Consider the following 15665-nt stretch of genomic DNA (forward strand, 5'->3'; position numbering starts at 1 on the left):
TGATGCCTATCTTTAAAATGTCATAAAAAATTTCTTTAACTTCTCTATTTCTAAGTGCTCTGGTATTCCCCTCTATTCCTTAGAGCCTGTAGGACCTCAGACAAGTCATTTTACTTTCTTGGGTCATATATATATATATATATATATATTTATTTATTTATTTATTTATTTATTTATTTATCTTTAACATAAACAAGAGGTTTGGAATTTCTTTAAAAAATGTTGCTGTGAGAATTGGAGGAGTTAATGTTTAAGTCTTTGCAAACCGTAAAGCCTTAAAGAAGTACTCCTGATTGCTGTTTGCTATTGTTATTGATAACCTTGCAGTCCTATGATTATGGAGCATGGATTGTTAGGGAAGCAAGACATTAGCTCAAATCCAATTCCAGTTCTTTGTCTTGGCATCCTTGAGTATTGCCATTGGACAAGTAGTAGGAGGTCTGTAGGTTTTGAATGCTCGTTATTTCCCCTGTTCTTACTCAAGATTCACTTGTGGAAAAAGAAAAGGAGACATAACAGCCTCTCTCCTAAATGCCCAGGTGTTACAGGGTCTGTGCTGTGGATCCCAATGAACACTTCTTAGAATCCCAGAACAGCTGGATGGTGGTTGGGGTGGACCTCAGCAGCCAAATAATCCAAATCATCCACGAAAGAAATCTCCACTATAGTATGAGTTTATGGAGTTATAATTTTGGAGTTGGGGAAGACTTAAAGTCTAATGGCTAGTTGAGCTCATAAGGCAAAGCATGAGAGGCAAGCAGTGAAATAATATAGACATCTTGAGTAATAAACAATTAATCTAAGTACAAGTGTCCCAGGAGAGTTCTCTCCATCTCTAAAGTGATGAACCATTATCTGGAGAATGGCCTCAGGATATCTTCTCTAGTGAGAGTTCTTTGATAGAGGTTAAGTACTTTCCTGAGGGATCCCATACAGAAATGCTAACCTGGACTCCTAAGGAGATAAGGGAGTTCTATAAGAGGAAAAACATCTAACACATAAGAATATGAATATTAGAGTAAAGGAACTTCATATCAAAGACATAAATAGAATTTTTTTCTTTTTTCTAGTAGGTCATAGCAAATTATTTTTTACATTTAAAGAGAAAAATAGCAAATACAAAGAGAAAAATACAAAAAACTACCATCTTTGTACATATAAGAAAAGTCAGTGCTGACCCAAACCAGAAATCATAGGCTGAATTACTTCAGTTATGTAATAACTGACTTATACTAATGTATATCACATTCTTACATTTTGCTAGGAATTGAGCAGTAAGGAGGAAACCAGCCTATTCTTTGTAGTTGCAGACATTAGAATCTAAAAGAAATGTGATTTTATTCTGTTGTAGCAGAAAAGCTCATATTTGGGGAAAAAAAGTGACCACAGAACACATTATTCATTATTCAAGATATATTATCTAGTTCTGCAATTAAGAAGAAAGTACTGATTTTTACGATTCATTCCAAACATCTATTTGACTGCCACAGGGAAATACGCAAGATTTTTCTCCAAAATGCTAGACTGCTATAGTAAAGAGTCCATCTGACTTTACTACAGAAGGTCCTATTATCCAATAATTCCAATAGGTGAGTCCCTTATATACCAGAAGATTTTTTCTCTCCACTAATAATCAGTAGATCACAGATCTAGAAGGATCCTACTTAATCCAACACTCTCCTTTTATGGGTGATGAAGATGAGAACCAGAAAGCCTGCTTTGCCTGGTGTCACAATTAATGAGGAGCAGAGCTGGAATTGTACCCTTTGTCATCTGACTCCAAATAATATTAATGACGATAGCTAGTATGTAAATAGTACTTTCTTTATGTCAGACATTATGCTAAGCATTTTACAAGTTTTACAAATATCATTTTACTTGATACTCAGAGCAACTCTTATGAGATCCTATTTTCTCACTCTCACACTTGCTTCTTATTAAGAGGTAAAAAATAATTTGCAAATGTTTATATAGACATTTATTTGTTATGCTGTCTTATACTGTCTCACAAACATTATCTCATATATTTTAAGTTGCATGTTGTCTCCTCCATGAGATGTTGAGCTCGTTGAGGTCAGGGACCGTCTTTTGTGGTTTGTATGTGCTACCAGTGCTTGGTATGTAGCATGAGTTTGCTTAATAAATATGTACTGACTGAATAGAAAGAAGATATTATCATGATTCCCACTTTGACAGGGTTAAGCAACTTGCAAAAAAATTATAGGCTCAGGCTGATAATTACGCCTCAGGCTGGTTTTGACCTTGTCTCTTCCAGTCTTCTGGTCTTCCTCCTCATCTACTCTGCTATCTAACTGTCTCCATATATCTCATCATGTCAACTTACTCCTTAAAATTTCATGAGGTTAACAATACAGATTGTGGAGTAATTTATAATAATATATGAATTATGAAAAATTATCTGAGGAAGTTAAAATGTTATGGATAAGAATAATTTAATCTTCCCAATGACATAGAAGAGATTCAAGGGTAAGGCAGTTGATATGTGGGTGAACTGAAGAATGTAAGGGTTTAGTTACCTAATTCAAGGTCAATCATTGAATTAAGTTGAATTTAGACCACACCAAGAGACAATAACTAAGATGTTTTAACTAACAAAGTGGGACTGAAAATTGTTGAGGCAGAAATTTCCTCTCAAATATATTCCCAGGAAGCAGTTTGAGAGCAAGAAGAAAAAATAATATTTTAAAAATATTTTTACAAAGCTAAATATAAACTTGAACTAATTTCATTGTTATCAACATCATCATCATGTGGGAAGATTTACTGAGTATTCATGTGCACACATAATTCTATAGAGAGACCAAGGGCTAAGTATGATCCTTGAAACTATTTTAGCAATACCATATATATATATATATTATATATATATATAATATATATATATATATATATATATATAATATTAGGAATATTTTATATGGTTGCATAATTCATGATTTTTCCTACCCCTCTTCCTTCCCTAATCCCAGAGCTGACAAGCAATTCCATTGGGTTATACATGTATCATTGTTCTAAACCTATTTACATATTAGTCATATTTGCAAATGAGTAATCTTTTCATGCCAATACACTAATCATATCCCCATTGAACCACATGATTGATCATAGGTTTTTCTTCTGCATTTTTCTGCCCACAGTTATTTCTCTGGATGTGGATAGCATTCTTTCTCTTAATTTCCTCTGGATTGTCCTGGGTCATTGAAAGTAGTAAACTAGTAGAAAACTCTATTACAATCGATTGTGCTATGATGTATCAGTCTCTCTGTACAATGTTCTCCTGGTTCTGCTCCTTTCATGTTTCAACAATTCTAGGTCTTTCCAGTTCAAATAGAATTCTTCCAGTTCATTATTCTTTTCAGCACAATAGTATTCCATCACCAGCAGATACCACAATTTGTTCAGCTGTTCCACAATCAATGAACATCCCTTCATTTTCCAATTTTTGCCACCACAAAGATCACAAATATAAATGTTTTTGTACAAGTATTTTCCTTATTATCTCTCTGGGGCTATATCAAAGAGCAGGCATAATCAAAATTACCTTCCAGAATAGTTGGACCAATTCACAACTCCACCAGCAATGTATTAATGTCCCAATTTTGCCATATCGCCTACAACATTTATAATTTTTCTTTGCTGCCATATTGGCTAATCTGCTAGGTGTGAGGTCATATGTCAGAGTTGTTTTTAATTTGTATTTCTCAAATCAGGAGGGATTTATAACACTTTTTCATGTGCTTACTAATAGTTTTTATTTCTTTATCTGAGAAATGCCTATTCATATCCTTTATCCTTTGATGATTTATCTATTGGAGAAAGGCTTGATTATTTTTTGTAAATTTGACTTAGTTTGTTATATATTTGGGAAATTAAACCTTTGTCAGAGTTTTGTTTTAAAGATTTTTTCCCAGTTTGTTGCTTTCCTTCTAATTTTGGTAGCATTGGCTTTGTTCGTACCAAACCTTTTTAATTTGATGTAATCAAAATCATTCATTGTACATTTTTAATTTTCTATATCTCCAGTTTCATATTAAATTACTTCCTTTCCCACAGATCTGACAGGTATGCCTGTTTATGTTCACCTAATTTATTCATGGTTTCATTTCCTATATTTAAGTCATTTTTCCCATTTTGTAGTGTGTAAGATGTTGATTTAGACCTAATTTTTCCCTTACTGTTTTCTATTTTTCCTAGCAGTTTTTGTCAAAGAAAATCTGGGACATGGGGGCATACTGAACACTACCTTGCTGATGTCATTTAACCCTAATCTATTCCATTGATATAGCAAAATATTGTTTTGATAACCACTACTTTATAGAACAGTTGAAGAAATGGTACTGTTAGGTCCCCATGCTTCACAATTTTTCATTATTTCCTTTGATATTTTTGATTTTTTGTTCTCCAAATGAACGTTAATATACTTTTTATAATTCTATAAGAAAAGTTTTTTGGGGTTTGATAGGTATGGCACTGAATAAGTAAATGAATTTGGGTAAGACTAACATTTTTATTATATTAGCTTGTCCTTCCAATGAGCAATTAATATTTTTCCAATTATTTAGTTGTTGTTTTAATTATGTGGAAAATGTTTTAACTGTGTTTATAAAATTCCTATGTTTGTCTTAGAAAATAGATGCCTAGATATTTTATATTGTCTAGAATGTTTTTAAATGGAGATTCTCTTTATAATTCTTGCTGCTGAGTTGTGTTGGAAATATAGAGAAATGCTGATGATTTAAGTGGGTTTATTTTGTATCCTGCAAATTTTCTAATTTTTTAAAAATTATTTCTACTAGCTTTTTATTTGGTTTTCTAGGATTCTTTAAACAGATCATCATATCATCTGCAAAATGTGATAGTTTAGTCTCCTCACTGCCTTTTTAATCCCTTCATTTAGTTTTTCTTCTCTAATTGCTACCACTAACATTTCTAGTGCAATATTAAATAATAGCAGTGATAATTGGCATCCTTTCTTCACTCCTGATTTTATTGGGAAGGCTTCTAACTTGTCCCCATTGGAGATGATGCTTGCTGATGGTTTTATATATATATATATATATATTGTTTATTATTTTGACGAAGAGCCCATCTATTCCTACACTTTCTGGTGTTTTCAATAGGAATGAGTGTTGTATTTTGTCACAGACTTATTCTGCATACACTGAGCTAACCATATAATTTCTGTTGGTGTGATTATTTATGTGGTCAATTAAGTGAATGGTTTTCCTGTTATGAAAGCATCCTTGCATTCCTTGTATAAATCCAACTTGGTTAAAATGAATAATCCTTCCTTGCCATAACATGGTGAAGTCTTTTTGCTAGTATATTTTTAAAGTTTTTTTTTGCATCTATATCCATTAAAGAGATTGGTCTGAAGTTTTCTTTCTCTGTTTTTGGTCTTCCTGGCTTTGGAATCAGTACCATATTGGAATCATAAAAAAAGAATTTGGTAAGACTCCTTCTTTGGTTATTTTGTCAAATAATGTTAGAGTATTGGGATTAGTTGTTCTGAAAATGTTTAGTAGAATTCACTTGTGAATCCATCTGGACCTGGGAATTTTTTCTTAGAAAGTTCCTGGATGACTTACTCATTTTCTTTTTCTTAGATGGAATTATTTATGTATTCTATTTCCTCTTTTGTTAATCTAGGCAATTTGTATAATCGTAAATATTCAACTATTTCACCTAGATTATCATATTTATTACCATATAATTGGCCAAAATCATTCTTAATGAATACCTTAATTTCCTCTTCATTAGAAGTGAGATTAACCTTTTCATTTTTGATACTGTTAATTTGATTCTGTTTTCTTTTTTAATTTGATTAACTAGTACTTTATCTATTGTTTTTCAAAGTACCATCTCCTAGTCTTATTTATTAGTTCAATAGTTCTACTTTCAATTTGATTAATTTCTCCTTTATTTTTTAGGATTTACAATTCAGTTTTTATCTGGAAATTTTTACTTTTGCTTTTCCTAATTTTTTAAAGTTGAAAATTGAAATATGTGAATAGGATAGACAGATGGGGTTGTAGTCTTAATGGTGTCACAGTTTAGGATATTACTCAACTAGGGCTTCAGGCCTGTGTAGGCCCAAGAAGTAGCTTACCAGGTTAAAAGCTAACTGAATTTTTTTGTAAAATAGAAACTTATGTTTATTCATATTAAGGTAAAAAGAAATGATGAGGATCAGGGATAAGGAGTCCCTAAGCTTAATACTATTGTTTCTCCACCCAAAACCCTCTACAGGTCCTCACGGACTGTCTTCATAGATCTGTAGGCTACACTATTCCTACACTACCTCACTCTACCAAATCAACTAACAAACTACCCTGATTTACAGGTCCACAAACTGTTGATAGACTAGTAAACAGTTTATTAGGATGAGATAGCTAGAACAGTGATGAGTCCATCCTCCACGGCCAGAGGCCAAAGACCAAGATGGCTGGGCTGTCCTCACTGGCAGGTTACTGGTTCTTGGCAGCTCTCTCTCTCTCTCTCTTTCTTTCTCTCTCTCTCTCTCTCTCTCTCTCTCTCTCTCTCTCTCTCTCTCTCTCTCTCTCTCTCTCTCTCTCTCACACACACACACACACACACACACACACACACACACAGTCAGGATCTCTCAGAAATACAGAAGCTCACAGGATCATGGGAGATGTCAACTGAAAATGGATGGAAATTATCTCAGGAATCTCTCAATGGCAGGAAACACAGGAACCTCTGGGTTTCAATAGGGAAAGGCAAGTTACCTCCTTCAGGCATAGACAAAATGTCAGACAGGCAGTAATCTCTCTGCTCTCCTTGGTCTACAGGAACAATGGATCTCCAACTCCTTCAGCTTCTCTGTTTTATCCCTTCCGTAGATTCTGGAACTGCTCTTTCAGTTCTCTATGTGTGTGAACAGACTCTCCTACAAACCTTTCCTTTGCTACTTTCTACTTGCAAAAATCTTTCCTTTGTTATTTCTCTCTCTCTCAAAGCCCAAATCATTGATTTCCTCCCTCTGTATTTTGTTCCTATAGGCACTTGGAGATATAAATTTTCCCCTAAGTACTGCTTTGGCTCTAATCTCATACATTTTGATAGCATGTCTCCTCACTGTCATTCTCTTTAATGAAGGCAGTGATGTTTCTGATTTCTTTTTTGACCCACCAGTTTTGAAGAATTAGATGATTTAGTTTCTAATTACTTTTAAATTTGCCTTTCCATAGACTCTTATTAAGTATAATTTTTAGCAAATTTTGCTTTGAAAAAGTTGTATTTATTATTTGTGCTTTTCTGCATTTGTTGGAAATATTTCTATGCCTTAGTACATGGTTGATATTTTTTATAAGTACTAGGTACTGCCGAGAAGAAGGTATATTCCTTTTTATTCCTACTAAATATTTTCCAGATATCTAACTTTAATTTTTCTAGCATTTCATTCACTTCCCTTACTTCTTCCTTATTTATTTTTGGTTCAATTTGTCTAGTTCTGAAATGGGATGTTTGAGATCAGCCACTAATATGGTTTTACTCTCTATTTCCTCCATGATATTCTTTAATTTATCCTTTAGAAATCTGGATCCTATTCCATTTGATGCATAAACCTTTGGTACTGATATTTCATTGATTATAGTATCCTTTAACAGAATGTAATTTCCTTCCTTGTTTTAGCCTTTTGCTGGCATTGCTTTCTTCTCGCCCCAGTTCCCCACATGATCTCTGCCTAACTATTTGTTTTTTTCTTTTCTTTAAAGTTGTTTCACTATCTTCTTGTTGTTAGTTTTTTTTTTTCCTTTCACTCCTGTATTTGTTTTGTGGTGATATTTTAATCTTTGTCAGAGAGTATCCTCATGGTGACTCTGAGCAGCTCTGCTTCACTTCTCCATCTTGGCTTTACCCCCATAAGTCCAGCAATGGTAGACTTTTAATGAACAGGAAATGAAAAGGGAATGTTCAAAGATACTGAGTTTTAGGCACACTATCTTTAAAATTTAAAAATATTATTTGTGTTACTCTATCAATTTGTGTTGTCCCAACTATACAGAAGGGAAAGTTCTTACATTTTGAATTCAAGAAAGATGTGATCATAGATTTATTGCTGTCAGGTATCTTAAAGTTCATTGAGTCCAAGCTTTTATATAAGTGAAGAAAAGTGAGGCCTGAAGGTACTAAGTGTCTTGTAGCCATCATACAACTATTAAATATCTAGGGGAGGGTTTAAATCTAAAGTCATTTGCTCCAAATCCTTTGGTCTTTTTCCACTGTACCATGATAACTCTATATTCCCAGAAGAATACAGGTATATTAGGAAAAGGTTTTTTTTTCTCCTTTTTTAGTGAGTATAAATAATATAACTTCTCCTTTATTGAAAATACATTATTCTCCTTCAACAAGTCTATCCTTCGCAATCCATTTCTTTCTGTTACATTTAGGTTCTATAGCTGAAATTCAAATATATCTGAGATTAGTATTAATTTAAAAAAGATTGGAGGCAAAACAAAATAAACCCAGGCATATGTCTAGAGTCCATCTTCTCCAAATGTGCTTAAAAATGAAATCTTAGAAAGTTTAGACTTAGAAGGTACAAAATAAATACTAAAGTTTTTGAGTAATAAATTATTTCTGATCTTATATATGTATATAATATATATGCAAATGTCTATGTATATGCATATATTAAAATATATCTATTTCTATATGACAAAGATATATATGAGTATGTGTGTACATAGGTAGTAGTTATAGTAGTAATGGTATTAGAGGTAGTAGTAGTGGTAATAATCATGGTAGTAATAGTAGTTGTATTAGTAGTAGTGGAGGTGGTAGTGGTGGATAGATATTAAATGCCCTTATTTTATATTGTAAATTCAAGGCACAAAACTACAATTATAATAATTGTGTCCCACAAATCAATTTCTGAAGTTAATGTCTTCCTACTGCTTGAGAGACTTCAAGGCAATATTTTTTTTAGTGACTGGCATTAAGTTTATATGTATATATATATATATATATATATACATATATATATAATTCTGGTACTTAGAATAAATGCAATAAAACAATCATGGCAGTGTAGTTGGGGAGAATGGATGTTTCAGCAAAAGACTTCTACTAAGATACTGTTCTGGCAGGAGAGAAGAAAACAAGTGATTTGTGGGTAAAAATGCTTTCATCACATGTAAGGAAAACAGGATAAATAAACTGTTTCCCCCAGAAATGAAAACTATGTTCATAAAACCCTTTGAAATTTCAGATGATTTTCCATGTCTCAATATAAGTATTGTCAAATATTAGAAAAAAATATCTTAAGAATCATCTGGAAATTAAATTAGCATGCTTTCTATGTTTCATTAATCCATCTCCCTTGAGGGGAAAAAAAGAATATAAATATAAAATATTTGAATTCCTCTTTTGACATTTCATAGGATCTCCATCTCAGTTGGCATGAATCTATTAACTATCACTCTTGGAACACAGTTATTGGAAAGGGAATACAGAGAACTATTTTTTGGCACTGAACACAGCTGACACTGATTGGCAATTCTTTTGCCAAGGCATTGTTCTGGGTTACAGGGTTACAGCTTCAGAGCTGAAGAGCATTTCTGATCAGATTTAAGGGATCAGAGGCCTTGATAACAATCCCATAGCTATGAAAAGGCCTAGTGTTATGGCTTCATAGGACCAACAGTCCTTCTTTGTTAAGGACCGTAGGACAACCAGGGGAGCAATGAGTATACCTCTCCAAGTATCACATCATCTCAAAAGCACTAAAAATTTTTAGATTCCCAGAACTACCCCTGAAATCAGTAGTATGAAAAAGACTGAAGCTTGGAATAATGCTGTCCTAATCTCAGGTAAGCAAACCCAAGTTTACCATAAAGTTCAAAGTAAAAAAAAAAAGCTGGAAAATCAGCAAACATCAATAAAAAATATTTTGCACATATAAAATTCCAATAATGTCAGGGAAGACCAAGACACAAACTCAGATAAAGCCAACAGTGTGTAAACAGCTACAAAAAGTCTCAAAACTGTTTTAAATCAATATAGATTAGAAAAATGCAAAGAAAAAAATGTGAGGTACTATCTTTTACCTATCAAACATTTCAAATGCTGGAGTGAATGAGGGAAAAAATACACTGATGAACTGTTGGTGGCAATGTGAACTGTTTCAAACATTTGGAACTATCCCCAAAGAGCAATAAAATTGTGCATTTCTTTGCACCCATCAATACTTCTGCCAAGTATATAGTCCAAAGAGATAAAAGGAAAAGGTCCTATGTGTAATAAAATATTTACAGCAACTCTTACTGAAGTGGGAAAGAATGGTAAATTGAAGGGTTATACATCAAGTGGTGAATGGCTGAACAAAGAGTGGCATATGATTGTGTTTGAGTGCTATTGTGCTATAGGAAATGATGAGGAGGTAGGTTCAGAAAAAAAACATGGCAAGAACTCTATGAATTTATGCAAAATGAAGCAAGAATCTGAAAGTCATTGTGCACACTAACAACAATGTTGTAATAATAATCAACTGTGAGACACTTGGCTACTCTGAACCATACAATAATTTAAGACAATTCCAAAGAATTCATGTTGGAAAAAATGCTACTGTCTTCACATAAGGAATGGATTAACTCTGATTATAAGCTGAAGTATAACTTTATCATTTTATTTTTCTTGCTTTTTAAAAAAATTATGGCTTTTGTGGAAATGTTTCTCACAATTTCATATGGATAATTGATATATTGTTTGCTTAGGGAAGGGGGTGAAATATGGGAGATAATTTCAAACTCAAAACTTTAAAAAGTGTTTACAATAAGTAATAATTAAAAAGAAAAAGAGAAATAACTCAAAGTAAAGACCAATTTCTTAGAAGAACAAATAATCATCTTAGAAAAAAACCTATTAAGTTTCTTCAAAATCAGGAATATACAAAAAAAAAAATCCTGCTTCTTAAACACCAACATTCTGTATTCTTCTTTATCTCTCTCCAGTGACATGCCCTCTTGCAGACAGACTACACTACTTTCAGTTAATTGGATGACTAATAATCATTGCATGTCAAAGGAATGAGAGGATCTAAATAAAATTCACAAACTACACAGACATTCAATAACTTAATTGGTTTAAAAGGAAAAGCTTTTAATCTAAACTTCCTTAGAGATTCAAAACCTGGCTCAAGACCAGGGAAAATAAGAAATTCAAAAGTGGATTTCTTCTTTATACTTTTGCTTATTTACTCCTCCTTTCACCTGGTTATTCCTAATGAAATTACCTAATGTAGGGGTCCCACATCCAAACAGACTTTATTATTGCTTCAGAGATCTTGGACTCTGATCCCCTTTTTTTGCTTGTGCTTCACTCTAAGAAAAATTATTTTCTGCTCATATTACCCCTTGGTAATAATTTTTCTTTGATTCTGATTTTGAAGTTCATTATTTATCTTTACCATCTCAATGGTCTTTTTATCTATTTCCCATGAAATCTTACTGATTTCATTCCCTCCCATTCTTATAATTTTGGATTGACCTCACAAGCTCTGATTCCACTTCTATTAAGCAGCAAATCCCTACAAATTATCTACCTTCTGTGTAATGTTTCCATCTTCTATTATAGAATATTACTCTTCTTCCATGAAAGTGTCATCAATGGTACTGTCTCTGACCACTGGATTAAAAGTTGCTCTTTTCTTCATCCTTTTCAAAAAATAAAAAGTTTGAGAGGAGTTGATTCACCAGTCTGGTCAGGTCCAGACTCCATTAAGGTTATCTAGCCTTATCTTAGTGAAGGAAGGAGGAAAGTGCTACACCTTAATCAGGCTCCTCCAGGAGCTGATTTCCTGGTTCTGTCATTTTAAAGCATCCTCTGTCTCTCCCACTATTAGATACCTTTCTGCTACCTAAGGGTAGCATCAATAATGAAAAACAAACAAACAAAAAAAAAAATATATATATATATATATATATACATATAGCAACTAAAGAAAAAAATCCAAGATAGCTGTACTATATCATTGTAGAGAATAAAAGCAGAAACACATGATCACTTCTCTACAAGAAAGCCTTTTGAATTTTGTCAAATTGGAAAACATTAAGGTTCCCAAATGACTCATTTTACTAATGCTGCTTGGAATTATTCTTTTCCTAGTCATTAATATTAAGATGCAAAGGGCTGAAAATCAAGAATTGCAAGCAAAAATACAAGTAGCAGTAAACTTCAAATGGAAAATTTCAAACACTCTTCACACAATCAAATAGAAAAGTAGGATCCCATTCAAATGTCTAATTCAAATATTTATGAGCCTGTTCCCAAACTACTCAGAGAGGAAAATCTCATTTCTCCTGAAATACAAACAGACTCTTCTCATGTGTCTTGAATAGACAATATCCTCTCTTATTTTGAGCAACTCCTGGCTAAAACTCCCTCTCCGGCTTGTTCTCCTGATGCCCCTTCCTGCCCTATTGCTTCTCCCACCTCACAATCCATCTCAGACATAAGAAACCTCATTCTCCTACCATACAGGTTCCTACTTGTACTACCTCAGTATCCTCACAGACACCTCCTAGAAAACAACAACCACTGACTGATTCCTATGATACATTTTCCCCTTAAGGGAAGTGCCCACATTAGCACCAAATGGGGATGTCTTACATTAAGACAACATTTGACCTTTCACATTCCAGGGTATTAAGGAATTTTAATTAGATGTTTCCATTTATGAAGATGAACTTGTCACAAAAAGTGGCCAACATATTCTTTCATTTTGATCCTTCTTTTAAGGATGTTGAACAATTGTTCCATGCCTTTTTGACAGAACATGAGAGGGGTAAGATCATCTCTCATGTTAATAAGGTCTGAGGGCACAATGCACCACACTGGCCACCTGTAGATTTTCACTGGGACAATAACAATCACAATGAACATATGCAACTACAACGTGCTAGGGATACCATTCCAAGAGCAATGAGGGAGTGTTCAGACAGACCTGATGGTTGGACTAAATTCAAATTCTTGAAACAATATGATTATGATACACCCTCCCAATTTATAGATAAGCTCATTGAACTGGCAGGTAGCCACCTAGACCTTGATATTTCCTCAAAAAGAAATATTAGACATATAAAAAGACATTTTGAAAACAACTATTCCACAGTAGTCCAAGATTACTTTAAAACACATTGTCCAAAGTGGCCTGAAATGGACATTTATGAATTGAGGGTAACTGCTTCTTATGCCTTCAAAGGTAATAAAGAAAATAATCAAAAACTAATTATCTACTAGAAAAGATCCAAAAAGTATTAAAAATCTTTTAATTAAAGAACTGATGAACAAGAAAAATGGCATGATACTCAAACAGTGTCACTTGCCCCTCTCTAAGAACCTAATTATTGATCACTTACCTGCCACTTCTGTGGAAAGAAGGGCCACATAATGTTGAATTTTAGAAATTTCTTCCAGGTAATCAGAAATAGTAATCAATGGGAAAAAAAGATAGAAATGATAATTACAATAATAAATTTAGAAATTCTAATGTTATTATTGATAGCTTTTCTAGAAATTTAAATCAAATAATTGATAACTCAAACAAAATGACACCTGAACAGTATATTTTAAGTAGAGGTTTTCCCTGAACTAATCAGGGTGCTAATGCCCTTCAGGGGGAAGCCCAAGGAAATACCCAAAGATTATAAAGGTGTGTGTGTGGTGAAATAAAATAGTAAACTGAAGGAAACTTTTACTGCTTGAATAGTAGTAGTGGTAGTCTCTCAGTGACCGAGAATGGCAATTGTCTTTGTGCATTTTCATCTATTGATGTACCCTTATGTGGCTTTGTAGTCCAAAGACTGAGGTGCAGTGTTTGTGGCACATGGAGCATGGGACGCCAGTTGTTACGGGAGGTGCAATTGTGTCCGCGTTCACGCGCAGCGGCAAGACGTTGACGTCGTTCATCTTCAAATGTGGTGGCGGCATGTTATGCTAATGTTATGTGGGTTCGCCAGCTGCTTCTGTCAGAGGCAGCGAGTTCTAGTTGCTCTAGTGTAATGCCAGCCCACTTCAAGTTGGACTTTAGCTGATCCTTGAATCTTTTCTTTGGTTGGCCTTGTTTCCTGAGTCCAGCTGACAGTTCACCATAGAATACCTGTCTTGGTATTCGCTGTGGGTCCATGCGGATGACGTGTCCAGACCATCGTAGCTGGGTTTTGAGGACCAGGACTTCGATGCTGGCGGAGTTGGCTCTGTCGAGGACTTCCTGGTTGGTGATTTGGTCCTGCCATCGGATCCTCATGATTGACCGGAGGGAGCATTGGTGGAATTGCTCCAACTGTTTCATGTGCTTCCGGTACAGTGTCCATGTCTCACAACTATACAGGAGCGAGCTGAGGACCACTGCATTGTACACTTTGAGCTTCGCCGCAGTGCTTACACCTCTCTGTTGGAGGACTTTGGAGCGCAGCCGCCCGAGTGCCTGGCTGGCCTTTTGGATCCTGGCATTGATCTCGTGGTCTAGGGACTCGTCATTGGCGATGGTGCTGCCCAGGTACTTGAAGGTGTTGACGTTAGAAAGCTGCGTGCCGTCGATTGTAATGCATGGCTGGTTTGTTGGCCTCCCTGGTGCAGGTTGGAACAGCACCTCTGCTTTGCTGAGGCTGATAGTCAGGCCAAACAGTTTTGTTGCTGTAGAGATCCTGTCCACAATGGTTTGGAGATGATTTTCTTGGTGGGCCATGAGAGCACAGTCATCTGCGAAGAGAACTTCCAGGATGAGTCTCTCTGTTGTTTTTGTTTTTGCAGTCAGGCGGCAAAGGTCAAATAGTGAGCCATCCAGTCGGTATTTGATGTAGACGCCCAGGTCTAGATCCATCACAGCATGTAGTAATACTTGGGTGAAGTATAGGTTGAATAGTACCGGAGCAAGGACACAGCCTTATTTCACGCCATTGGAGATGTTGAAGCAAGCGGAATTCTCTCCACCAGATAGGACTTCCCCTGTCATGTCGACATGAAAGAGCTAGATCAGTTTGACGAATTTTACTGGGCAACCGAGCTTGCTGAGGATCACCTACAATGCGTCCCTGTTCACTGTGTTGAATGTCTTTGTCAGGTCTATGAAGACAATGTAGAGACTCAGGTTCTGCTCAAGGCATTTTTCCTGCATTTGCCTCACCGTGAAGACCATGTCAATGGTGCTGCGATTTGGTCAGAAGCCACATTGTGATTCAGGCAGGTTCTGCTCTGAAACAGATGACAGGAGTCTGTTGAGTGTAACACGGGCAAGGATCTTTCCAGCAGTGTAGAGTAGTGAGATGACTCTGTAGTTGTCACAGGCTACTCGTGCACCTTTGTTCTTGTATAGGGCTAAGATGGAGGCATCTCTGTGTTCTGGGGGCATGTCTTCCTCTTCCCATATGCTGGTCAGCACTATGTGGAATGCCTGGAGAGTCTTTCCATTTAAGGCCTTGTACACCTCGGTTGGGATCCCGTCTTTACCGGGTGCCTTGCCTGCACTCATTTGTTTAATGGCTTTTTGGATTTCCTCTATTGAAGGAGGGACGTCAAGTTGTTCAATGGAGCAGTTTTGGGGGATCTGGTCAAGGGCGCTTTGGTAGACTGAAGGGGGTCGGTTGAGAAGCTGACTGAAGTGTTCTTTCCACCTG

The 15665-nt window shown here is 35.2% G+C and overlaps 1 long non-coding RNA gene across 4 annotated transcripts in view; it reads right to left on the bottom strand.

Moving 5' to 3' along the window:
• Nucleotides 1–15665, bottom strand: part of LOC103098075 (uncharacterized) — a 99642-nt gene that overhangs the window by 17521 nt on the left and 66456 nt on the right. For all 4 annotated transcript variants that reach the window (XR_008913266.1, XR_008913269.1, XR_008913268.1 and 1 more), the window contains 2 exons: nucleotides 13410–13460; nucleotides 11594–11705 (listed from right to left, as the gene is read on the bottom strand). This is a non-coding gene — a long non-coding RNA (uncharacterized LOC103098075). The remainder of the gene's footprint in view (nucleotides 1–11593; nucleotides 11706–13409; nucleotides 13461–15665) is intronic.

The sequence above is a fragment of the Monodelphis domestica genome, chromosome 7, assembly GCF_027887165.1.
Source record: "Monodelphis domestica isolate mMonDom1 chromosome 7, mMonDom1.pri, whole genome shotgun sequence".
In the NCBI taxonomy this organism is placed as follows: domain Eukaryota; kingdom Metazoa; phylum Chordata; class Mammalia; order Didelphimorphia; family Didelphidae; genus Monodelphis; species Monodelphis domestica.